General features: G+C 44.0%; 1 long non-coding RNA gene across 1 annotated transcript; it reads left to right on the top strand.

The window, feature by feature from the left end:
• Positions 1-12529: 12529 nt before the first annotated feature.
• On the top strand, positions 12530-22655 carry LOC141574192 (uncharacterized). The gene is made up of 3 exons (XR_012500934.1): positions 12530-12662; positions 16635-16823; positions 18462-22655. It is a non-coding gene; the product is annotated as an uncharacterized LOC141574192 (long non-coding RNA).
• Positions 22656-25961: the final 3306 nt, after the last annotated feature.

Genomic DNA, 25961 nt, shown 5'->3' on the forward strand with positions numbered 1-25961 from the left:
GTATAATACATCCCTGTAGCTTATTTTATACCCAACAGCTTGCACCTCTTAATCCCCTTCCCCCGCATTGCCCCTCCCCACTTCCCTGTCTCCAGTGGGAGCCACTAATTGGTTCCCTGTATCTGCCAGTCTGCTAAAGAGTCAGCGTTTTTCATCTGAAGAATTCAAGCCTCATTAGGGACGCAAATCTCTTCACTCCCTATAAAGTGGGCAAGAGCAATTGTGTCTGTTTCGTAGAGCTCTTTTTTGGACAGAAGATTCTGGGTGGATAACCGGGTGCCCTGGGGACTTGGCACTCACTTATTCATTCACCAGCTATTTAGTGGCTGCCTGCTCCGCACACGAGATCGTGGGGCTGAAACTCCACCCCGCCCACCGAGACACAGCCAGCCCGGGAGACAAGATGCGACAGGCACACAAAGTTTAAAAACACCGCCAAGAACAAGGTGGATGCCACTGCTTTCCAAACCGAAGGCAGAAGGTAGGAGCTTCGGTTCTTCGGTCGGTCTCATGGTGGAGGAGGCTGGCGGAGGAGGCTGGAGGAGGAGGCGGCCTCGGATGAGATGCAGCCCAGAGGCCCGCAGCATGTCGACCTCTGCTACCTGCCTGCCCTGGGCTCCTCTGCTCTAGACTGGGAGTAACCACACCTCCCTAACAGCTGTTGGAAGTGCACAGTTAAGTGGGTCTGATGTTATTCTCCCCCCTGCCACCAGCTGGTTTCTTCTCCCCCAGAACGCTGCTGCCCACCCCAGGGGCAGCTAGAACTGCTTGATTCCTTGTCCGCCCTCACTAGCCCTGTCCTGTGAAGTCCTGCCTCTTGGCACATGGTGGGGACTTTGTAAATATTTGTTGAATGAAGAAATAAAGAGCATAGTGGACAGAGAGAGTGTGGTCTGAGCGGAGGTCAGGATGTGCTTGGGGTGTTTGGAGGAGAGTGAGTCAACCTGCTTGGCTGGAATAGAGGGTGTGGGGCGGGGAGGGAAGAGTGACAGCCAGGGACGCACTGGGGCATGTCCGCGCACCCGGCTAAGAATCGGGACTTGGTCCTGCGGGCACCAGGGAGATACCGGATGGTCTAGAGTTGGGGCTGGCTGACAGGGAGATGTGGGGCAGAGATCAACTGGGGTCGCTGTGTGGGATGGATGGGTCCTGGCAAGGTGAGAGGAGGAGGGAGCTGTCAGTGCTGTGGCAGGCATGCAGGGGAGACCTGATCTCCCCAGGGGACGCTTCCAGGGGCCACTCCCAGAGGGGGACATAAAGGCAAGGAGAGAGTTTAAAAAGATACATGTCTGTGTTCCACTAGAGAGCATTTTAAATAAACAATAAGTAACTACTGTATGGCACAGGGAACTATATTCAGTATCTTATAATAACCTATAATGAAGAATAGGACAACGAATATACATATATATATATATCTCTGAATCACTATGCTGTACACCAGAAATTAACACAACATTGTAAACGGACTATACTTCAGGTGTTTTTTCTTTAGAGAGCATTTTAGCCACTGAGAGGACAATGATATTTATAATTAAAAAATCTAAACAAGCTGTGTTCAGGCGGTCACAGAATGACCTCAGCCTCTGAGCAGGGATGGACCTGGAACTCTGATCTCTCACTCCCGGCCGCCTTGCTTGTCAGCAAGGCCTCTTCTCCTAGGAATTCTCTCTGGAGGCCGGATGGATGGGGACGCAGCGGAGGAGCCCAGGCCCTCACTTTTGTGTTTACTCTGACTCCTAGGAGAGACTCCAGGCACAGAGGTTTCTCCGGAGGGAGTGTGTGTGTGTGTGTGTGTGTGTGACTTCTCTCCTGCTTGTCCAGATCTTATCTGCAGCTGAACATTGTCCAGGTGCTGCTGATGCTAATCTCTGTTAAGAGAGTCTCTGAGGCTCAGTTAACTGGGGCTTAACCAGACCACAGCTCCCTTCACGTTTGTGGGAGAAGTGGGGCCGGGCGGGTTTCAACAAACCTCTTGGCCTGCAGGTAAATAGCTAATGGCAAATGTAACTGTTCAAAGAAAGCTCCTGTGTGCCAGCCTTTCGATTTTTTTTCCCAGGATTAATTAATTTGGAAATGATGATTATATATGTTGGCAAGTGGAGGGGGAATGAAAAAATGCCTGGTAAAGGAAGAAAGGTTATTTATTGGTACAGGAGATGGGGGAGGGACTGGGAAAGGAAAGATTTGACTTACATGAAACTGACTATTTCATAGTTGCACCAGAGTATCTTTTAGACGTGTATTAAAGGGGTGGGGCGTACAGCTCAAGCAGTAGACTGCATGCTTAGCATGCTCGAGGTCCTGGATTCAATCCCCTGTTCCTCCTCTAAAAATAAATACGCCTAATTACCTCCTTCAGCCAAAAAAATAAAATAAAATAAAAAGAGAAATGTTCTAGATGTGTCTTAAAATGTATACAGAAAATATCCATTATGTCGCCAGACACACTGCCCAGTTTTTATATTGAGTGTTAGGAAATCCTGGACTCGGGATGGATCAGAATTTTGCATTTCTGCAGCATTACTGGTGAGAGCCCAAAAGCAGAAACAACCCCGCTGTCTATCAGCCGGTAAACAAAATGGCTATCTCCATACAATGGAAAATTTTTTCAGCAATAAAAAGGCATGGCAGACTCATGCTACCACATCGATGAACCTTGAAGACATTTTGCTCAATGAAAAGAAGCCAGTCAGAAAGAACCACATATCGTGTGATCCCATTTACAAGAAAAACTGCTGACAGAGAAGGGGTTTCTCTTTGGAATGAAGATTCCAGAATCAGACAACGGGGATGGTTAAGCAACTTTCTGTATATCCCAAAAGCCACTGAATGGCACACTCTAAAATGGTGAATTTTATAATACAGGAATTATATCTCAATTAAAAAGAGAAGAGAAGATTTTTGCACTTCCATGACTTGACCTCAACTTTGGGACTACTCATTTTGTTCTGTTTGTATTCAGACCTCTTCCCTCCTGGAAATAGTACTGCTAGTTACGTGTTTCAAAATTCAAAAGATCTAAGAGGCTATAAAAGGATATTTTACTCCCCTTCATCCCCCAGCTACTTCCTTCCCCTCTCCAAACAGAAGCAACATCACCAGTTTCTTATGTGACTTTCACAGATTTCGTGTACACAGGCAAATAGAAATACATATAAAACTGGCCCCTCCCTCTTTAAACAAATAAAGGTATTCCATGGTTCCACACCTTGCGTCTTTCACTGGATGATTTATCTGGTTGAACTCTTTCCCAATCAGCACATATATCTCTGCCACTCTTTCCTAACATGTGCACAATATTACATTAACTACATCCTCGTAAAGAGACCCTGAGCAGAACCGCTTCCCAGAACTGTTCCTGACTTCTCAACCGACAAGAATTGCGGGAGATAAGGCACACTCACTGTGGTCTCAGGCTGTGATGTTTGGGGCAATTTGTTACCCAGCCATAGAGCGATAGTCTCTATTTGCAGAAATGACACCTGAGATGAATCTCAATCAGCAGCTCCAAAATGCCCCCTCACTGATTAGCTGGGAGTCCTGGAATTTTCCTAAACTTACCCTCTTCTCAGGTTATTCCCGCTAGGATCTAGTGAGTGGCTTAGCAGTCAGTTTTGTTCACGCACCTATTGGGAGGAGCAGCTATCCGGGGAAGCCGACCTGCTGCCCTTGGGCTACACTCACCACTGCTCCCCCTATGCCCCAGCCTGTTCCAGCCCATTCCTCGGATTCTTTCTTCCCCATCCCCGAGGTGAAATTTATGGCTGATCCCATGACTTGTCTGTCGCTCTCAGAGGATAAAAAAAAAAAATCTCCGGTCACCTTAAGTCCTGCAAATCTGTTTCTTTTTAGTAATCCAGATGTCTGGTTTTAAGTAACAGTCAAACTCACCATCTCTGCACCTCACTTAAAGGCACAGCCTCTTCTCCTCCCCCTTGCCTTTTGTCTGCTTTAGGCTGCCTGCTGCCAGCAGCAAAGAGAGCTGGGGAGACATCATCACTACTTCCTCCCCGTAAGATTGAACCCCTCCTCCTCCAGCTTGCTAATCATCGGTTCTGATTCTTCCTCAATTATGCAAGGTGGGGAAGAGATAGCAAAGGTGAGGGGGTGGGGGACAAGAGAAGTCTTCTTGAACTAGTTCCATCTTTTTTTAAAATTGAAGTGTAGCTGATTTACAATGTTAGTTTCAGGTGTATAGCAAAGCAGTTCAGCTATACATATACGTATATATATATGCTTTCAGATTCTTTTCCATTATAGCTAATTATAAGAAATTGAATATAGTTCCCTGTGCTCTACAGTAGATTCTTGTTGTTTATCTATTTTATATATAGTAGTGTGTATCTGTTAATCCCAGACTCCTAATTTACGCATCCCTCCACTTTCCCCTTGGTAACCATAGTTTGTTTTCTATGTCTGAGTCTGTTCCCATTTTGTAAATAAGTTCATTTCTATCATTTTTTTAGATTCCACATGTAAGTGGTATCATATGATATTTGTCTTTGTCTGATTTACTTCACTTAATATGATAATCTCTAGGTCTATCCATGTTGCTGCAAATGGCATTGTTTCATTATTTTTATGGCTGATTAATATTCCATTGTGTATATATACCACAAATTCTTTATCCAGTCATCTGTCATTGGACATTGAAGTTGTTTCCATGTCTTGGCTATTGTAAGTAGTGCTGCTATGAACACTGGGGTGCACGTGTCTTTTTGAATTACAGCTTTCTCTGGGTATATGCCCAGGAGTAGGATTGCTGGGTCATAGGGTAACTCTGTTTTTAGTTTTTTTTTAAGGAACCTGCATACTGTCCTACTGGAGTACTGGACTGGTCCTAGCTTGAGCTAGCCCCCTTGTTCTCTGGGATTGGCAGAAGTTTATAGCTGATTCTATCTTGTGAAATGCTTCATGGAATTTTTAGCAATGCTTGGTCTCTCATAATGGTGGAGAAGGGATCCCCGAGGTCTCGCCTGAACTTTCTTTAGCACAGGTGAATGTGCTTTCTTTAGCTGGTCATGGCAGCTTCTGTCTGCTGACCTCTCCTTGCCCGCTGACCTCTCCTTGCCCCTCTGGGGAACCCTCTTGGACAGATTCTATGACAACTAGACAGGGTTATCAAATTAGTAACCTGATCAAGTCTTCCACGGACTTCCCCTTCCAGCTTAAGAATAAAAGCAGACTTAGTTTATTTAATGGCTCAGTACTAGATTCATATTGTACATTAATGGATCTCCAGTCGGCTTCTCTAGCTCAACCAATTTAAAGCTGAACTGTTCAGATTCCCCCAGATATATTCTTCTTTTTTTAAATGGAAGTACTGGGGATTGAACCCAGGAGTTCCTGCATCTTAAGCATGTGCTCTACCACTGAGCTATATCCACTCCCCGCCCCCCAAGATATATTCTTCCTCATCTTCCCATTGGGACACTCACTGCCTTCCCCCAACCTGGGCATCCTTTTTGTTCTGCCTTCCCTCTGGACTCCTCCCATCAGCTGCTTGTTGGGGTCTGGCCACGGCCCTTCTCTGTCTATGCCCCCTTCCACCTCTGGCTCACCTGGACAAGTGTGAGCTCTCTCTAGCACGTACCACCAGGCTGCTGGCGTTCTCTGCCTTTTGTAAGACTAAGATCACACCCTCTTCCTGCTTAAAAACCATTAGGGGCTCCTCTTGGCCTACAGAGAAAAATCAAGATCTTTTCTGATTTCGTTCTCTGCTACCTTTCAAAATTTCCCTCTTGTAATCTCCCTTCAAACTGAACCTTTGCTGTTACCTGACCATCCCTGGCTTTTTCACCCTTGAGCTTTGGCACACTGGATTTTTTTTTTTCCTAGAATGTTCTTTTGTCTTCTGCTGTTAGAAGTCATCTTCCACTCCTCCAAAACCCCAGTACCTTTTCTGTCCCTCAAATATGACACTTTTCACTATTTTTCCTCAGATGTTGGATTTCTTCTCCTAGAAGACAAGCTTTTTCTAGAATAAAAGCCCCATGTCTGCTTAATTTTGTAAAAAAAAAAAAAACACTTTTTTTCCGCTATAACTTGTCAATGTAATTTAATTTTAATTGTTGCTAAGAGACACACAACATAAAGCTACCATCTTAACAGTTGTTGAGTGTAGGTTGTCGAAGATAATCACAGCTGATGTTAGTTACAGGGGTAAAAACAGGTTTTATTCAGTAACTGCTGCGGAAGGGGAAGCGGCTGAGCTCCTTTCCCATCTGCAAGAGATGACTGGGCCTTTAAGGGAGGACGGGAGCTGGGAGGAGCCGCAGGCTGGGCTCACGCAGAGTCAGGGACCCGATACAAAGAGCTTGTGAGAGCCTTGGGCAGTGTAAATGCCTTTCGGCCAGCTGTGTCCACGAACTGGCATTTATCAGCCAGGCTTCTCCCTCCCACAGGGACTGGCAGCCAGGCGCCCTGTTCTCCCTGGATGTTTACACTTCAGAGGATGGCTTTGTGGTCCTTGAGAAAGAACCTCCTGAGGTCGTAGCAGGCACACACACACCTCAGAAGGACAGAGGAAAGATTTACAATTGTAAGTTTGTTTTGCAGTAAAATGCTCCCAGAAGGGGAGGCCAGGGGCCTATCAGTAAGGTGTTGGCTGGAGCAAATGGTAAATTTCTTTGGGCAGCTTTGAGTTTTTGCAGACAAGGAGAAAGGGGGGCAGGGTCTTCCTGGGGATGGGGCCTGAGGCTGCCGGAAGCCACGGAAGAGTTTGGTCAAGTCACTTAGTGGGCAGTTTGAAGGGAGTTTCCCATGTGGAGAGTTTATGCAGTCCTCACAGGTCAGCTGTGTTAAGTACCTTCACATTGTGGTGCACACACCACCACCGTTTCTCTCCAGAACTTTTTCATCTTCCCAAACTAAACCTCTGTCCCCATTAAACACGAACTCTCCATGTCTCCTCCCCCAGCCCTCCCTGGCAACCACCATTCCACTTTCTGTCTCTCTGAATTTGACCAACAGATGAGTGGATAAATCAAAATGGGGTATATACATGCAACTGGAAGTTATTCAGCCCTTAAAAGGGAAAACCTGTCATCTGCTACAAAGTGGGTGAATCTGGAAGACATTATGCCAAGTGAAATATGCCAGCCATAGAAAGACAAAGACTGTATGATTCCACTTACATGATTTACCCATTCATCCATTGGGGGACACCTGGGTTACTTCCACCTTTTGACCTCTGTGAATAGCGCTGCTGTGAGCACAGGTATAATAGTATCTCTTTGAGACCCTGATTTCAATTACTTTGTTTATTTACTTTTGCATCTTCAGGGCTGGCCACCTGTTAGCTCCTCAGTAAACACTTGTTTAAAATCTCGTACGAGGTTCTTGGCAGTGGGAATGGCCACGGCAGCCCTGCCGAGGCCCACGGTGGGGAGATTCCGGGAGGTCCACACGGAGATGAGCGGACCAGGCTGCGCAGTCAGCGCCTTGGGGGTAACAGAGCTGGCTGCTGAGATGAGGGGCCCAGCTGGAGAGTTGGGGCTCCTCAGCTGAGGCTCGGGAGCTGAGGTTCCATCCCAGCTGGCCGCTGTCGACTCGCTAGCTGGCCTCTACAGGCTGCAGCTGCAGTGAGCCTCTGTCTAGCATGCTCCCTTTCCAGCAACTTCACTTCTTCTAGAGCTCAGATCTCTTACCTTTTCCTAAAAGAAGCCTTCCCCAACCACCACACAAGTAGCTCCCCCATGGCCAGCTCACTCCCTAGCTTAACACCCTTGCATAACCTTCAGAGCCTTCTAGGTTCTGTTTCATTTGTTTACATGTTTACTTATTTATTGTCTGCTCCCCAACCACCCTGTAAGACCCATGAGGAATATGGGTCTTGTCTGTCTGTATTCAAGCAGTGCTTGGCACACAGAAGGTGGTTTTAAATGTCAACCTAAAACCATAAAACAGCCAGTTATTTTACCAGCAAAAGGAATTTATTCTGGAGCAGCAAAGAACTGCAGTTTGCGGCATGCAACTATGGTGAACCACATGCAAGTCTGGTAAAGCAAAGGAGAGGCAACTTTTATAGAGGAGAAAAGGAAGTTGGGAGAAATTATTATAAACAAAAAGTTCATTGGAAGAAACTGCAAGGTCAGAGTGTAGTGGCTTTTCATTGGCTGAGCTGTTGCCACGCAAGGAGGACTCTCTTCCTCCTGCTGGGTGGTGAGCAGCGTCACTTCCTGTGGGAGACGCAAGGTAAGTCTCTTCCCATTGGGATCTGTAATGATGTGGAGTGGTCCAGGTGTGAGAGCGCCCCCTTCTGGACTCCTGACTCCAGATTAGTGAGCTTCCTTGATTATTTTAATTTTCACATTAAAAAAGATAGAATGCATAACGCCCAGTTTGGCTACATGAAGAATGTAAGAACCTCTGGTTGTCGTCTAAACAGTGCTGGGGAAGAGGCAGTGACCCCAAGACCCTGGTCTTCTAAGACCTCCCTGGCCTGGGGAGAGGGTCACAAAAGATCCCTGGAGCAAGCAGCTGAGTAGAACGCAGGCCGCCAGGCAGTCTAAGGGGTGGAGAGAGGCTGGAGGGTCAGGCACAGGACACAGCAAGGCCCCGGTCTCTGGGATTAAGTTCACACACAAGACTCTTCATTAGAAGAACCAATGAGAGTAGACGGCACTCAGCCAGGGAGGCTGGCCTAGAGTCTGAGCTGGGAATAAACAGCCTCAGTGTTACGATTTCAGGGCAGTGGGAACCAGGCAGGCCACTGCAGCATGAACGGTCAATTCAAAAAGTGGTTTCATATAGAAAAACAAAACAAAACAAAAATCACAGACTATGCAGGAAAGGGTGAAAAAAGCGAATGAGTTAAAACTTAAAAAAAATTTTTTTTCATCAAAGGACAGCCTAAACACAGCAAGGACTCAGACAAATACTTGCACAATGGTGTGTGTAGCAGCATTATTCACAACAGCCAAAAGGCAAAACAACGCAAGTGTCCATGGATGGGTAAATGGATAAACAATATGTGCTATGCACATACAATGGATATAATATTCAGCTTTAAAGAGGAATGAGCCGGGGGGCAGGGGGAAAGAGGCATTACTGTCTAATGAATATACAGAGTCTAAGTTTTGCTAGATGAAAATTGTTCTAGGGGGGACGGTGCCAGAGGTTAACAACGTGAATCCACTTACTTCCACTCGGCTGGAGACTTAAAAATGGCTAAGATGGTAAATCCCCTATTCTGTGTATTTTACCACGATATTAAAGAAAAGAAGAAAGGAAATTCTGACCTATGTCTTAATGTGGATGAACCTTGAAGACATTATGCTGAGTGAAAGAAGCCGGTCACAAAAGGACAAATACTGTGTGATTCCACTTCTGTGAGGTACCCAGAGCAGCCAAGTTCATTGAGACAGAAAGTGGAATGGTGGTTGCCAGGGGCTGGGGGCGGGGGGATGGTGAGTGAATGTTCAGTGGGGACAGAGTTTCAGTTTGGGAAGATGGAAAGTTTCTGGAAATGGATAATGTTGATAGTTGCTTAACATTGTGACTATACTGATGCTGTTGAAAGGCACACTAAAAAATGGTTAAAGTGGTTAATTTTATGTGTGTATATTTTACTAGGATGAAAAAAAAAAAAGACAGCATAAACGGAAAAGATAAGCTTCAGACCAGGAGAGTTTTTATCTGTTAAGTTTTTACATCGATATTCATTTCTTATTCGGACTGGAAATATGAGGTTTCTGGATCAGAGATGAGACCAACTCTTTGCTCACATTATCAGCCTTACTGGCAGTTCCCCAGGGGCAACACAGGGAGGTCAGCTGTGCCCTGCAGGGACAGGGGCTCAAACAGGGGAGAGCTGTACAAAGACGGGTCTGAAGATGCTACTGGCACGTCTGTCTCCCTCTCCTGCTCTGGAGGTGGACAGAGAGAGAGAGACCTTTGCTCTCTAACCTAAACCATTCCACTCCGGAGAGAGCAGGGCAAGGTCTCTGGATTTTTACAACCGGCTGGAATGTAAACAAATGTCTGGGTTTATCACTTTTAGAAAATGAAGAGAAAATGGGTCTGGGGAGAAGGACCAGCCTTTATAACATGTCAATATCTGGTGGTCAGAAAGGTCTGAACGGGGCAGGAGCACTGAGAAATCCAGGGAGCACTGCCTTCCAACAATATCTACAACGTAGAGAACCGACAAAGGATTCCCATACCGAATATTGAACTAAGTCCTACAAATAAACAAGAAGAAGGTCAGCAATCCTATTTAAAAATGGATAAGAGAATGTAAACTGGCAGTTTCAGGAAGAGGAATCCCAAGGGGTCAATAAGCATTTGAAGACTTTGTATGAATTACTGGTCACTTGGGAAATGTCCATTAAAATGGGCACAACCACATATTGAAATCTTGCCCCAAATTAAAGAAAAACATTAAGCAAAGTGTTATGTGGTCAAGTTGTAGGAATTTGTGACAATAGTGGAAATGTGGTCCCACTTACGTGAAAGGTGCAGGACAGGCAAGTCCATAGGGATGGAGAGTGGGTCAGTGGTTGCTGAGGCCTGGGGAGATGAGGAGGGGACATGAATGGGGGTGATGGCTACAAGGAGCCAGATTTCTTTCTGGGATAATGAAAATATTCTCCAGTTGATTCTGGTGATGGAGGCACAACTCTGAATAGACTCAAAGCCATCAGACTATACACATTAGTGGATGACTTGTATGGTCTAAGAATTACATCTCAGTCAGGCTGTCCTTAGAGGGAGAGGGGATAACATTCTCTTCCTACTAGATTAGTGGAAACTAAAAAGTCTGTCTCTTCTATGTGTTGGCAAAGATGTGGAGAGATCGGAGCTCTCCCCACTGCTGGTGGAAGCATAAGCTGGTACACTTTGGAAGAGCAAACAGCGGCATCCAGCAAAATGGAAGCTATGTTGCTCTGTGTCCCAGCAACTTGACTTCTAGGTAATGAATCTGGGACATGCACACAAGGAGACTTTACAAGTATGTTCATGGTAACCTTAGTTGTTAGAGTGCAAATTTTAAACAACTTCAATGCCCATGAACAGGAGAATGGATAAATAATTGTTTTTAATCCATGGAATGAAATACTCTACAGCAAGTTAACATGAACACACTAGAGTTACATGTGTCGACATGGATACATTTCATGAACATTATTTTCAGTGAAAAAAAAAAAGGTTTCAAGAAGCTACGTACAACTATTTACAATAGCCAAGACATGAAAACAACCTAAATGTCCATCGACAGATGAGTGGATAAAGGTGGTATATGCATGCAATGGAATACTACTCAGCCATAAAAAAGAATGAAATAATTTGCAGCAACATGGATGAACCTAAAGATTATCATACTAAGTGAAGTAAGGCAGAAAGAGAAAGAAAAATACCATACTTACATGTGGAACCTAAAAAAAGGACACAAACAAATCTATTTACAAAACAGAAACAGACTCACAGACATAGAAAACAAACTTATGGTTACCAGGGAGGAAAAAGGCTGGGAAGGGATAGATTAGGAGTTCAGGATTTGCAGATACTAACTACTATATATGAAATAAACAACAAGTTTCTACTGTATAGCACAAGGAACTGTATTTAATATCTTGTAGTAACTTATAATGAAAAAGAATCTGAAAAGGAACATATGTATGAACATGTATGACTGTAATATGCTGTATATCAGAAATTGACACAACATTGTAAACTGACTATACTTCAATTAAAAAGAAGTAAATTAAAAAAAAAAGAAGCTGCATACAATGGGATGCCAATTATATAAAGCCATGCTCAAAAGAACATATTTTTATTGTCATTAACATATGAAGTGATAGTGTAAAACGTTCATGGGGTTGACAAGTAGCAAAGTCATGCTAATTAGCTCTGGAAAGAAGAGAAAGAGGATTGGGAACAAATCAACTACACCTGGGTATGTGTTTCAAAAATATTGACTGTCGATATTTGATAAAGCTAGTATATACCTATTTGCAAAATCATCTGCAGTTTTCAGTATATTTGAAATCTCTCCCCATATTGAAAAGAGGAATGGCGTTTTATGTCGTTGGGCTGGAGGAATTTGTGGAGAGTGAAAATCTGCCGCCCAGGAAGAGCAGAGCTGGAGGAACTGCCCCCTCACCCCCCAGCCAGGCCCCTTCACCCAGCCCGGGTGCGGGGGCTGGGGGAGCACGCTGGGCGCGCTGCCAGCGCCGTCTCCACCATCCTCCCCTCCCCGAGGCAGCGGGGGAGGTGCTGGTGGGCAGTGGGTGTTGCCAGCTGCCCACTTTGTCCCTGTCCTTGCTGTTTGGGCCAGAGGAGCCCAGACACGGCTGCTCCTGCGGTGACTGTCTCCCGTTCCTGGAGGCGGTGGGGTAGAAGTCTTCCGTCTGGGAAGGACCTAGACTCTGCACTGTGCCTTAGTACTTGGATACCGTGCCCCAGAGCCTCACCCGTCTCTTAGTTTGTAGGGTGCTTGGCTGGAAGGCTTAAGATGAGACTCCTTGGATGACTGTGGCATTCCATAGGCGTTGAGAAGCCCCTGCTGGTTATCAGCGTTGCCGTGACAACCACTGGGCACATGAATAACACGGCAGAGGTGAAAGGTCATGTCAGACCCTGAAAAATGCACCTAGTAAAACCTCTTCTGTGCCTGGGCTATGTTCTTGAGACCCACCGGATGGCTGATTTGAGAGGTAATTTTTCTTTTCACCCTCAAGTGACCGCCTATTAATTTTACTCTTTTTCTTTCAGTCTGTTGCTTTGGAATATTGCTTAGCAAACAGTTTTACCTGGTCGAACTCTTCGAAGGAGCCTGTCTATTAACTCCGTGAGGTACGAGTTTGTGTAGGCTTTAAACAACCATGACTTCCTTACCTTCGTCCAGTGCTGTGATGTGCTAACGTTAGCATGGTTTGCAAATCAAGACTCTGAAGAGTCAGAATAATTAAACTCAGAATAATTAAAGACTGAGATAATTAAGATCCCAGGAAGCTGGGGTGGAGGGAAACAGGACCGGGTCAGGACGGGCGGGGTCCACAGGTGGCTTTCTCTGTCTGGCTCCCTGCTACTCAGCGTATGATCTTTGGACCACCAGCAGCAGCTGAGAGTTTATTAGAAATCGAGAGTCTCGGTCCCCACTCAGACCTTTTGGATCAGATTCTGCAGTTTAATAAGATCTCTGGGTGATTTTTTTTGCACATTAAAGTCTAAGAAACACTTCATTTTATAACCTGAGGCAACTGCCTTCTGAAAAAAGACACTGGCGTTGTAACAAATGAAGCTTTCAGAAAGGGGAGACACTTCAGGGGAGTTCAGGAAGAGAAGCTCTCTTAAAATGGACATTCCCTGGAATGTCCGAAAGCATCAGGTTGCTATTTGTCAATTACATTTTATACAAAGTCGTTAATCCCTTTCCCCATCCATTGAAAATTGGAGTTTGATTCCAGAAAATAGCAGGAAAAAAGGGTGGAGGAGGAAGGGTTAAAATTAACATGGAAGTCCTGAGCACTCGGTGGATCATCTTCTTGTGTGATGGTCACCGTGACGTGACCCCTGCTGTGCCTTAGTTTCCCCGAGTTTGAAATTGCCCAGTCATTCCCCGGGGTGGGGCCGGCATGGGGATTCATAAGCCAGTGCTTTTAAGGACTTTGCGGTTCCCGATCAAAGGCTTGGCCCAGGCACGAGGTGTTCCTGGGACCATCGCTGGGAGGCAGGCGGGCTCCTGATACAGCAGCCTCCTCGGTCTTCGGACTCAGGGTGCCCACTTTCGTCTCAGTCCCTGGCTTGTCTGGAGGAGAGGCTGGGGAGGGAGCAAGGGTGGGGGCACAGGAGATAAATCTGCTTCGGTAAGGATGAGTCAGACGGAGCCTCACCTGGGGTTGAGATCCATCACTCGCCGGGCCCCAGCGCTCTCGCAGACAGAAGGCTGAGAGGAGCAGTGTGTCTCCCTGCAGTGATGTGAGGGGGACCGCCGCTCTTGTGCCACAGCCCCGCTGGTGTCGGGCAGTTACAGAACGGCGTGGGCAGGCGGCAGGTTGGTCACCACACACCTGTCAACACACAGCGATGGAGGTGACTACATGGCTATGACTCTCTAAGTGACTTTTAGACACAAGCACAGAATAAAGTGTCTGGAAATGAGTGACTCTCACAGAATCTCCTGGAAGGAGTGATTGCAAACGGGCAGCTCCCAGAGCAACACATACGTCAGACGTGCCTGGCTTTAGAAAATTCCACTTACGCAATCTGAGCTTGCCAGATTAGTTAGGGGGAGGAGGGGTGATTCGTCTCATTATTCAAGAGATTTTTACAGAGGGATTCATCTGTGGCTCTTTCTTTCTGTGTGGAAAATACATGTAACATATAATTTACCGTCTTAACCCTTTTAAAATGCACAGCTCAGGGGCATTAAGTACTCTCCCCATCACCACCGTCCATCTCCAGCGCTTTCCCATCTTCCCAAACCGAAACTCTGTACCTATTCATCACTGACTCCCATCCTCCCTCTCCCAGCCCTTGGCAACCACAGTCCTACTTTCTGTCTCTACGGGTTTGACGCTCTAGGGACCTCATGTAAGTGCAATCATCCAGTGTCTGTCCTTCTGTGTCTGGCTTGTTTCACTGAGCATAATGTCCTCAGGGTTCATCCATGTTGTGGCCTGTGTCAGAATGTCCTTCCTTTTTAAGGCTGAATAACACTGTATTCTATTGTGCGTACAGACTACATTTTGCTTATCCAATCATCCGTTGGTGGACACTTGAGTTGTTTCCACCTTTTGGCTCTTGAGAATATTGCTGCTGTAAACTTGGGTATACAGGTACCTCTTTGAGGCCCCGCAGTTCAGTTCTTTTGGGGGAACAGTCAGCAATGGGTTTGCTGTAACATCCGGTATTTCTGTGTTAAATTTTTTGAGAAACCGTGATTCTGTTTTGGTTTCAGTTTCTCTGCATCCTTGTCAACCCTTGCTATTTTCCGTTGTTTCCAAATGGGTCATCCTAACAGGTGTGAGGTGTCTGGGTTCTTTTAAATAGCAATATTTTATTTATTTATTTATTTATTTATTTATAACTTTTTTTATTGAGTTATAGTCATTTTACCATGTTGTGTCAAATTCCAGTGTAGAGCACAATTTTTCAGTTATACATGAACATATATATATTCATTGTTGCATTTTTTTCTCTGTGAGCTACCATAAGATCTTGTACATATTTCCCTGTGCTATATGGTATAATCTAGTTTATCTATTCTACATTTTGAAATCCCAGTCTGTCCCTTCCTACCCCCATCCGCCCCCTTGGCAACCACAAGTTTGTATTCTATGTCTATGAGTCTATTTCTGTTTTGTATTTATGTTCCTTTTTTTTAGATTCCACATATGAGCGATTTCATATGGTATTTTTCTTTCTCTTTCTGGCTTACTTCACTTAGAATGACATTCTCCAGGAACATCCATGTTGCTGCAAATGGCGTTATGTTGTTGGTTTTTATGGCTGAATAGTGTTCCATTGTATAAATATACCACATCTTCTTTATCCAGTCGTCTGTCGATGGACATTTAGGCAGTTTCCATGTCTTGGCTATTGTAAACAGTGCTGCTTAAATAGCAATACTTTAAATTAATTTTTTTTTATTGAGGTATAATCAGTTTACAGTGTTGCATCAATTTCTGGTGTACAGCACAGCATTTCAGTCATCCATATACATGCATATATTCCTTCTCATATTCTTTTCCGTGACAGGTTACTACAAGATATTGAATATAGTTCCCTGTGCTCTACAGTAGAAATTTGTTTATCTGTTTTATATATAGTAGTTAGTATCTGCAAATCTTGAACTCCCAATTTATAGCACCTTATTGTCTATCTATTTTGTGTATAATAGTTCGTATCTGCTAATCCCAAACTTCTAATTTATCCCTCCTGCCCACCCCTTCCCCTTTTGATAACCATAAATTTGTTTTCTATGTCTGTGAGTCTTTTTCTGTTTTGTAAATAAGTTCATTTGTCTCATTTTTTTATATTCCAAGTATAAGTGGGAGTTTGAGATTTGCAAATGTTAACCACTATATATAAAAATAGGTAAAAACCAGATTTCTTCTATATCGCATAGGGAACTAAATCCAGTATCTTGTAATAACCTTTAAGGAAAAAGAATATGAAAGTGAATATATGTGTGTATATGCATGACTGGGACACTGTGCTGTGCACGAGCAATTGCCACATTGTAACTGACTGTACTTCAATAAAAAAATGAAGGAGGGGAGGGGATAGCTCCAGTGGTAGAGCACATACTTAGCAAGCATGAAGTTCTGGGTTTAATCCCCTGTACCGCCACCTAAAAAATTAAATACATAAAATTTAAAAATAAATAAATCAATAAGCCTAGTTACCTTCCCCCCAATAAAGCAAAACAAAAATAAATAAAAATAAAAACAACAAAAAGACCCCCAAGACAAACAAAAAAAGGGGTATGTGATATTTATCTTTCTCTGTCTAACTTACTTCACTTGGTAACGCATGGCTATTTTTATATTTAATTTATATTTGTGGGTAGGTAGGGAGATGGATAGAAATTGTGTTTTGGGTATATATCCTTATTTTAAATACAGTTTCTTACATTGGCCTCATGGGAAGGGGATCTGCTTTTCTTTGCACCAAATCTCTAGACAAAAGGAGTGAAGTCAGTCCTGCAAGTTGCTGCTTGTGTTGGAAGGCGATGAATTTATGACGCTCTTGGAGAAGAGAAGCTTGCTGCTTCCCACACCCGTTCCTGAACTACGAGAAAGAACCTACCCAGAAGCTGGAAGGAATCCAGAAGACGTGGACCAACCCGCAGCTGCTCCCTAGAGAGAAAGGTGTGTCTGTTCATTTCTCAGCTATACTGAAGCCTTAAGATTAATGAGGGATTGCCTGCCTCGGAGGCATTTCACTTCGACAGGCTCTGTTCTGACCAGCAGCGTTCCGGGCCGTCAGGACAGACACACTGGGGCACCTCCGTCTAAGAAATCCCCCCAGATCATAGCTGCTGACTTAGAACTTTGTAGACCCTCTCAGCCTTTTAGGGCCAAAGAAACTCAGACCACTCCTGGGCAGATCTTCATTTCCTTGTCACGTCTTCAAAATAAATTAGGGTAAATGATCACAGCTTAAATTTGAGAAATTATTAGTGCAACTGTCAATCAAATTCTCTAGATGGAAAGCAGATTGTTCTTTAGAACAGAATCTGAGTTCAGAATCCATCAAGGATTTTTCAGTATCCTTGGGATCAACTTAAAAATCCCAGCACCTTTCTTTGCAATGCAGATGTCTGTGCATCATGGTAACGTGATGGGGTTTTCTTCCAAGGGACTCGGCTTAAGGAATCTAGTCACAGAGAGGAAAATATCGGGAAAGACAACTGAAGTAACAGACAATGCCATTCAAAATGTCTGGCTCACCTTTAACCTTAGTCATCTGCCTGAGTGAACGAAAGCAAAGAGCTGTTTAGTTGGGATGTGTCTTTCGGTAGATAGTTGGCATTAGTGTAGATAATAATTATTTAGCTTAAACACCTGGGTATATAAATGAATTTTTAAGTATAGTGTGTGGTAAGAGCTACATTTTTTTTGGCCTTGGCATCTTTGTTGAAAATCAGTTGATCGTAACTGTAAGGGCTACTTCTGGATGTGCCTTCTGTGGCAGTGACCCGCATGTCTACGCTTACGCCAAATACAAGATTGTCTTGATTACTCGAGCTTTACAGTAAGCGTTGAAATCAGGTGGTGTGAGTCCTCCAACTTAGTTCTTCTTTTTCACAATTGTTTGACTCTTCTACGGTTCTTTGCATTTCCATATAAATTTTAGGGTCCAGCTGTCAAATTCTACAAAAATAGCCCTCCTGAGGCTTTCATAGGGATTGTGTGGCATCCATCTCTAGACCAGTTTAGGGAGGAGCACCTCCTTGGCAATGATCGAGCCTTCTAATCCTTGTACATGATACCCCTCTCCATTGAATCAGGTCTTTGGGTGAATATCTCAGCCATGTTTTATGGGGTTTTGATGCATAGTTCTTGTACTTCTTTTTTAATCAAATTAAAATTTTTTGAGGGGGGAGAGGTAATTAGGTTTATTTATTTATTTATTGGAGGTACTGGGGATTGAACCCAGGACCTCGTGCATGCTAAGCACACACTCTACCACTGAGCTGTACCCTCTCCAATCTTGCACTTCATTTGTTCAGATTATTTCAAAGTATTTTGTTCTTATTGATGCTGTTGTGAATGGAATTGTTTTTTGGTTTCATTTTGGATTGTTCATTGTTAGCGTATTGCAATACAATTAATTTTGTATATTGGTCTTGTATCCTCTGGCCTTGCTGATCTGGTTTATTCATCCTAGTGAGTTTTTGGAGACTCCTTAGAATTTCCTAGACACAAGACTGTGTCTGCTGTGAATAAAGACAAGTTTACTTCTTCCTTTCCGATCTATATACGTTTTATTTGTCTTCCTTGCAGTATTTCGCTGGCTGGAGACTCCGGGACAACACTGAACAGCAGTAGGTGCTTTGTTCCCAGTCTTAGGAGAGCATTCATTCTTTCACTATTTTATTTACTCATTTTTGTTTTTAAAATTGTGGTGAAGTATGAAATTTCATAACATAAAATTTACCATTTTAACCATTTTTATTGTAACTAAATGTATATTGTCATTATATTTAACCATTTTATCACTGGCATTAAATATATTCACACTGTTGTGTGGCCAATACCATCGTCACCCGTGGAACTCTTCGTTCTCCTAAACTGAAACTCTGTACCTCTAAACAAAAACTCTCTGTTGTCCTGCCTTCTCAGCCTCTGATACCCGCCATTCTACTTTCTGCCCCTATGAATTAGACTCGGCTAGTTCTTTATATAAGCAGAGTCATACAGTATTTATGTTTTTGTCATTGGCTTATTTCACTGAGCATGTCTCCTAGGTTCATCCAGGTTGTAGCCTGTGTCCGAATGTCCTTCCTTTTTACGGCTGAATCATAGTCCATCGCACATTCAGTCTTTGACTATGAAGTGTGATGTTAAATTGAGGAAGCTTCCTTTTATCCTTATTTTATTGAGCGACTGTATGTAAATGATTGTATGTAAATGTAAATGTAAATTGAAGTTTGAGAAGTGATTTTTCTGCAGCTGTTGAGATGGCCTTGTGGTTTCTGCCCTTTTTTCTATCAACACAGTGAATTACATTAGTTAGATTTGGGGTTTTAGAACAACCTTACATTCCTGGGATAAATCCCGTTGGTCACGTGCTAGTTTTCCAAAAGTTACATAGTTCTAGCTCTTACATTTAGGTCTATGACTTTTCTTTGCCTCTTCTGTTACTAAGTTTTATTTTAACTAATCAGGTTTACGTTATCCGTGATCCTATGATTTTATTATTTGTATTTGGTCACGTTACTGTGGGTATCTTCATGGTAAATCATTTTAAATCCCTTGAAGGAAAAAGTGAGGTGTAAATAACGCATATGAGACTTTGACTTTCCCTCTACAGCGCCTAATGCAGTGGGCAGAACTTCCCGTTCTCCACCAGCACGCGTTCTGAGTGCTGAAATAAGGCGTGATAACTGGGAGCGAGAGGGCAGGAAAAACTAGGGAAACCTTTGTCAGCTTGATCCAGAACAAGCATCCAGCCAAGACCATCCATCACTTATTAGACATCTGCTGTGCTGGATACTTGCCTAGACCATTGTGCTCAGAACGGGGCTGGGTAAGGGTGGCTGCTGGAGTCCCCAGTAACATGGACTTTGTGATCATATCCACATCTGTAAAATGGGTGAACAATGCCTACCTCACAGGAGTGTTGAAAGGATTAAAGGAGATGATACATTTAGAGCACCCACCACACAATGGAGCACATGTTGCGTCTGTAAATACAGTGGGCCCTTAGATCTGAGGCTCACGCATCCGCAGAATCAGCCAACCACAGATTTCCATCCACAATTGGTTGAATCGCAGATGCAGAACCGTGGATACCAAGGGCCAACTGTGTGTGCCATTTTACGAGGGACTGGCGCATCCCCAGAGTTTGGTGTCTGCAGGGATTCTGGAACCATTCCCCCAGATACCTAGGGACAACGGTATTATCTCCCTTCCTGATCCTCTTCCTCAATTAGATGTTCAGATAACTTACTAAAAGTATGTTTGCTTTACGAGAAGAATATAATTTTTTGAGTGTGCAAGTGAACTTTGCCGTGTCTTGATCAGAGGGAAATGTCTTGATCAGAGGCAGAGTCCCCCTCGTGGCCCAGGAAAGAACCCAGATAGCTTTGTGTGAGACAGACAGCATCACTGTGAGGGCTTGGGTGCCAGAGACAGTCTGAGGCTGGAGGACATCAGCAGAGAAAATAGATTCCAAGGCGGGGACGTGGTCAGGCATGGAGTGAGAACTGCCAGTGACAGCCGCCCTTAGAGAAGGGAAGCCCGCCCCTCTGCAGGGGGCTTGACTCCTTTCTCCAGCCCGCTTTTCCAAATGCAGCGCATCCTACCCGCTGGACCCCTTACTCTTCGCCACTTCTTCCCAGTCTGGACCCAGGACACCAGCAGCCAACAGCCGGGCCCCAGTGTCACTCATCCCACTGGGAATTTCCTCAAGGACATGCAATTCTGATTGGACTTGTTCTGCTTTGCTTACCTGTAATATATTGACAGGTTTTTTTTTAATTGGGGGTGGGGGTGGGGTGACAAGAGGGACTCTTCTTTTGATGCCGCTGGTTCTCTGAAGAGTGTCCTTGAACTTTAAGGTTCTTGGTTCAGCTATTCCCAGGACCGCTCGTTCTACCTCAATCACGTTTTACAATCCAATAACCCAATGAATGTTGTGTGTGTTAAGATGAATGACCTGGTATCACTTACTGAGGATGATAAAATATAGAAATCCCTCGTCTTACTCTATATTTTCAGTCTCGTGTCCCACCCACTAATCTGCCGCTGCCCCCCATAGCAATGTAGAGCTACATGGAGTTGTCCCAAAGCCATCACTCTTTTCTGTGCCTTTGCATATGCGGTGTTCACTCTTTCTGGAGTGTTCTCCTGACTTTTGTAAGCCATGAAAATGCCTATTCATTCTTCAGTATTCACTTTTGATTTTTACCTACCCCCAGGAAGAACATCACCACCCTCCAACCCCTACTCACTTTTTTTGTGCCTTCCACAGGCTTTATTTTAAAGACTTACTTATATTTCGGTCTCCCATGCTATACTATGAGTTCCTTGGATACAAAAATCTCTATTTTTTTGGAGGGGGTAATTAGATTTATTTATCTATTTATTTTTTAAGTGGAGACACTGGGGATTGAAACTAGGACCTCATGCATGCTAAGCACACAATCTCCCACTAAGCCACTAAGCTAATCTCTATATTGTGTTTGTATTTCCAGCACTATGGCTGTTCCTCGTTCATGTTCATGGGGGTGTGATAAACATTTCTGCAATTTTACATTAGGAGCCAAAAAATTCATGAGGGGAATTCCTGAAGTTATTGTACCTCCAACAGGTTAACTATCTACTCCTGGGGTTATTTCCATCTTAGTTGTTGGTTAGAAAATTGCACCCTTCTGGGGACACTCCCAGAAAAGCTAGTAAATGTTCTCCAAGTCTTTGTTTATCTATAAGATGGCATGATGCCATACAGTAAATAATTATGCATGTGAAGCATATAATATGCGGTGTAATTAAAGATGTGATGCAAATTGGACCTGCTTCCCTGCAAGAGCTGTCTCTTAGCAGTGAGTCTTCAGGGCCAGCTGTGTGGTGTACCTGCATCGTCCAATTTAAACAGAGCAGAGAAACCAAATTACAACCAAGCAAACTAGCGTCAGATCTGATTTAACCAAGTGTCACTTTATACGGAAGTATGTGTCTATTCATGTTTAACCAGTATGATGTTCCAGTCACACTGTTTTACTGCTGCTTTTCAAGAGGTCCGTTTCATTTAGGAGATTTAAATATTTGAATACAAGTCCAGTTTGCAGGGGGCTAACTCTTCAATAGTGGATTTCCCTGAAAATCAGTCCTCGGTTCAATTGAAGGTTTAGAATCATCCAAATGAATTTGCAGAGATATTCAAAGAAGCTTGAAATACAAAAGGACCATATACGCTCTCTTTTGAACACGTCCCTGTTTGAAAACTGAACTGAGACTTCTTTACCATCCCAGGGATGTCATTTTCTTGTCTCATCACCAACACCTCCTCATGCTTCCTTCTCCATTTCACAGGGAACTGGGATGCTCCACATTCCACAGATGTATTTTGAGCATCTGCTCTGTGCCAAGCACTGCCATGAACGTTATCTTAATGCCCGTGCCTTTCTAGAGAGGGTGGGAACACGCCAGGGTTCTGGGGCCAGTGTCCTTGGTGGAGGAGGGTGTCGGGCAGCGCTAACCTGGTACAGCTGGTGAGTCCCTGGACTCCCCGGCAGGAGGACGTGATATCAAACCCCTCTGCGGAGGGACCACGACTCTATGTATCTTTCTCTTATGATAACAGAATTTGTCATGTGGCAGAATAGGAGACTGACATTTTATCCTAAAAAAAAAAGTAAGTATGTATATGTATAACTGAATCACTTTGCTGTACACCTGAAACTAACAGTGTAAATCAACTACACTTCAATAAAAAATTTTTTTTAAAAAGCCTATACAAGCCATAGCACCTTCTTTCACCCCAACATAAGAGAGGCTGGGAGATTATTTTCTAGCTAAGCAAGCTTTCAGGCATCTGCCAGACAAGATTTTTTTTCTTTTTAATTGAACGTGCCAGAGGAAGTAAGTGCCACCAGAATGATAGAACTTGGGCATAGAAAGTGAACTTAGAGATCATTATCTCAGCAGGGTGGTCCAGAAAGCCTGTGGGTCAGTCTCCTGACTCCGAGGGTCGATCTCGATTCTCCCGACTTGCTGGAGAAAATCTCCTCTGCCGAGGACTTCTGTGGATTTAGGCATGTTTCAGTGTCTAACACAAAACATCTCTGAAATAAACAGCTGGCCAGTACCACCTACTGTCCCAGTGACTACCTATTCCAAAGAGCCACATCCACATTGCACCTTGCTTCTCCTCACATCCACCAACTCTCCTTTAATTGTATTAAAAAAATGTTATTGGGGTAAAATATATTTAACAGAAAATTTGCCACTTTAACTATTTCAAGCGTACAGGTCAGTGGCATTAAGTACTTTCACCAAGCTTTACAAGCATCACCACTACCTGTTTCCAGATTTTCTATTTTCACCACCAAACAGAAACTCTGTAAGCATTAAGGAATAACTCTCCATTTGCCGCTTCCCCCAGTCCCTAGTAACTCCTGATACACTTACTGTGTCTATGAATTTGCCTATTCTAGATATTTTATATATGGAATCATACAATTGTTGTGTTTTTGTGTCTGGCTTATTTCTCGTAGCATAATATTTTCAAGGTTCACCCATGTTGCATCTGAGCATCATTCCTTTTTTATGACTGAACAATATTTCATTGTTTGGATATGACACATCTTGTGTACCCACTCATCTGCTGATGGATACTTGGGTCGTTTCTACCTTTTGGCTATTGCAAATCATGCTGTAATAAACATTGGTGGACAAGTATCTGTCTGAACATTTGTTTTCAATACTTTTGGGCAGACCTGGGAGTGGAACTGCTGAGTCATGTGGTTATTCTATGTTTAGCTTTTTGAGGAAACACTAAACTGTTTTCCACAGTGGCTGCACCATTTTACATTTTCACCAGCAATGTGCCAGGGTTCCGATTGCTCCACATCTTCGTCAACACTTACAATTTCCCAGTTTCTGTTTGTTTTTGATAATGGCCGACCTAATCGGTATCTCAAAGTGGTTTTGACTTGCATTTCTCTAATTACTAGTGATATTAAACATTTTTATGTGCTTGGTGGCTATTTGTATATCTTATTTGGAGCTATGTCTGTAAAAATTCTTTGCCCATTTCTTAATTTTGGTTGTTTGTCTTCTTGCTATTGGCTGTTGGAAGTTCTTTATATATTCTGGATATTAAACCTTTATCGGATATTTGATTTGCAAATATTTTCTTCCATTCTGTAGGTTATCTTTTCTCTTTCTTCATGATGTCTTTTGGTGCACAAAAGTTTTTAATTTTGAGGTCTGATGTACCTAATTTTTCTTTTGTTGCTTGTGCTTTTGGTGTCATATCTAAGAATCTATTGCCAAATCCAAGGTCATGATGAATTCGCCCTGTGTTTTCTTCTAAGAGTTTTATGGTTTTAGATCTTATATTTAGGTCATTGATCCATTTGACTTGATTTTTGTATGTGAAAATAGGGGACCCATTTCGCTCTTTTGCTTGTGGAAATCCAGGTTTCCCAGCATAATTTGTTAAACAGACTGGGGTTCCCCATTGAATGGGACCTGGCACCCTTGTTGAAAATGACTTGACCATAGACACAGGAGTTTATCTCTAGATTTTTATCCTATTCCACTGGGCTATGTCTGGTTTTATGCCAGTACCACACTGTTTTGATTACTGTAGCTTCGTGGTACATTCTGAAATTGGAATTGTGAGTCTTCCAACTTGGTTCTTCCTTCTCAAGATTCTTCTGGCTATTTGGGGCCCCTTGTAATTCCGTATGAATTTGAGGGTCAGCTTCTCCCTTTCTGCTAAAATCCCTGCCACTTCTCCATTGTCCTCTTCCCATAAGTAGTATTAAGCATCTGTCTTCCTACCCAAAGGCCACCCTGGTGCCAGCACCCCTCAGGCCCTCTGCCTGATCCTTACTTATCACGAGTGTTGGTCCTACCTGCCTCCCCAGACAGGTTAATCATCTCCTGGGATGCAGCCTGCCAAGAGTCTGGTCACTCAGCCCTCTGATCAACATGGTGCCTGTGGGGATAAGTCAACTTTGAGTTTCCACACATGCAGCTCCTTTTGGAAGTGTAAGAACCCCTCTGCCCTGGGGTGAATGCTTTTTTGAGCTGGATTAAGGAATTAAGGGGAGACCTCTGGGACTGCGGCTTAAAGGCCGCTCCTATGGATTGAAATGACATGCTTATCTTTCATCTCTGCTCCTTTCCCCCACTAACCCCACCGCCTGGGCCAAGGGAAAATCCCACAAGGACCTTTGGGGTGTTCGCTATCGTCTCAGTATTAATTTCTTGAGCAGCCAGTGTGCACTGGACTTGGCAGGTAATAAATACATAAGAAGTCCCAAATGTATGACCTCAAGGAGTTTAGAGTCTCATGGGGGAGTTGCCGTTGCATATGAATGTTCCAAACATCTCAGGCACGGGCTAACACGTTGTTTAGCGTCTCAGTGCATTTTGTGGTATAGATATGTGTGGTTAGGATTCAGCCGAGGGAGAGTGCCGGCTGAGCAGCAGTCGTCTCTGAGGGCTGTGTGGACAAGGCACTTCAGAGATGGATAGGATTTCCAGAAATCGGGAAGAGGAGAGAGGACATCCTCCTAGTAAGCAGTGGGATGCAGGGCAGTGACCACAGAACCCAAGGCCCACTGGAAGTGAGTTTAATGTCTCTGTGAACCAGTGCGAATCTGTTTTAGTGCAATGCGCCCATCTTGGACAGGAGAGAGGACTCAGCTTCAGGGCCAGGCTGGGGCCAAACTGAGAGGGCCTTGAATCAAAAGGAGTTGTCTGGAATCATTGGTGTCCCTGGGCCAATGAGCTCATCACACATGGCTTTGGTAACCACTGCCTTTCCAGTTTCTAGAGGACTCATTGTTCTCAAGGTGAAGGTGGAATGTGGTCCTCACAGATGCATTAGCTGGGTGCAGGTGCTTGGAACAACCACCAGGCACACCCATCTGTCTCCAGCTTTCATTCTGTGGGCACCACCCTGGTCACGGCCCTGGTTACTCCACACCTGGAATGACTGAATTAGCCTCTCATCTGACCTCCCTGCCTCCAGCCTCCCCTCTGCTCCAACCCACAGGGCAAACCAGAGCCATCTCTGTGCCTGCAACAGTATCAACATCATGG

Source organism: Camelus bactrianus, chromosome 20 (assembly GCF_048773025.1).
Source record: "Camelus bactrianus isolate YW-2024 breed Bactrian camel chromosome 20, ASM4877302v1, whole genome shotgun sequence".
Classification (NCBI taxonomy): domain Eukaryota; kingdom Metazoa; phylum Chordata; class Mammalia; order Artiodactyla; family Camelidae; genus Camelus; species Camelus bactrianus.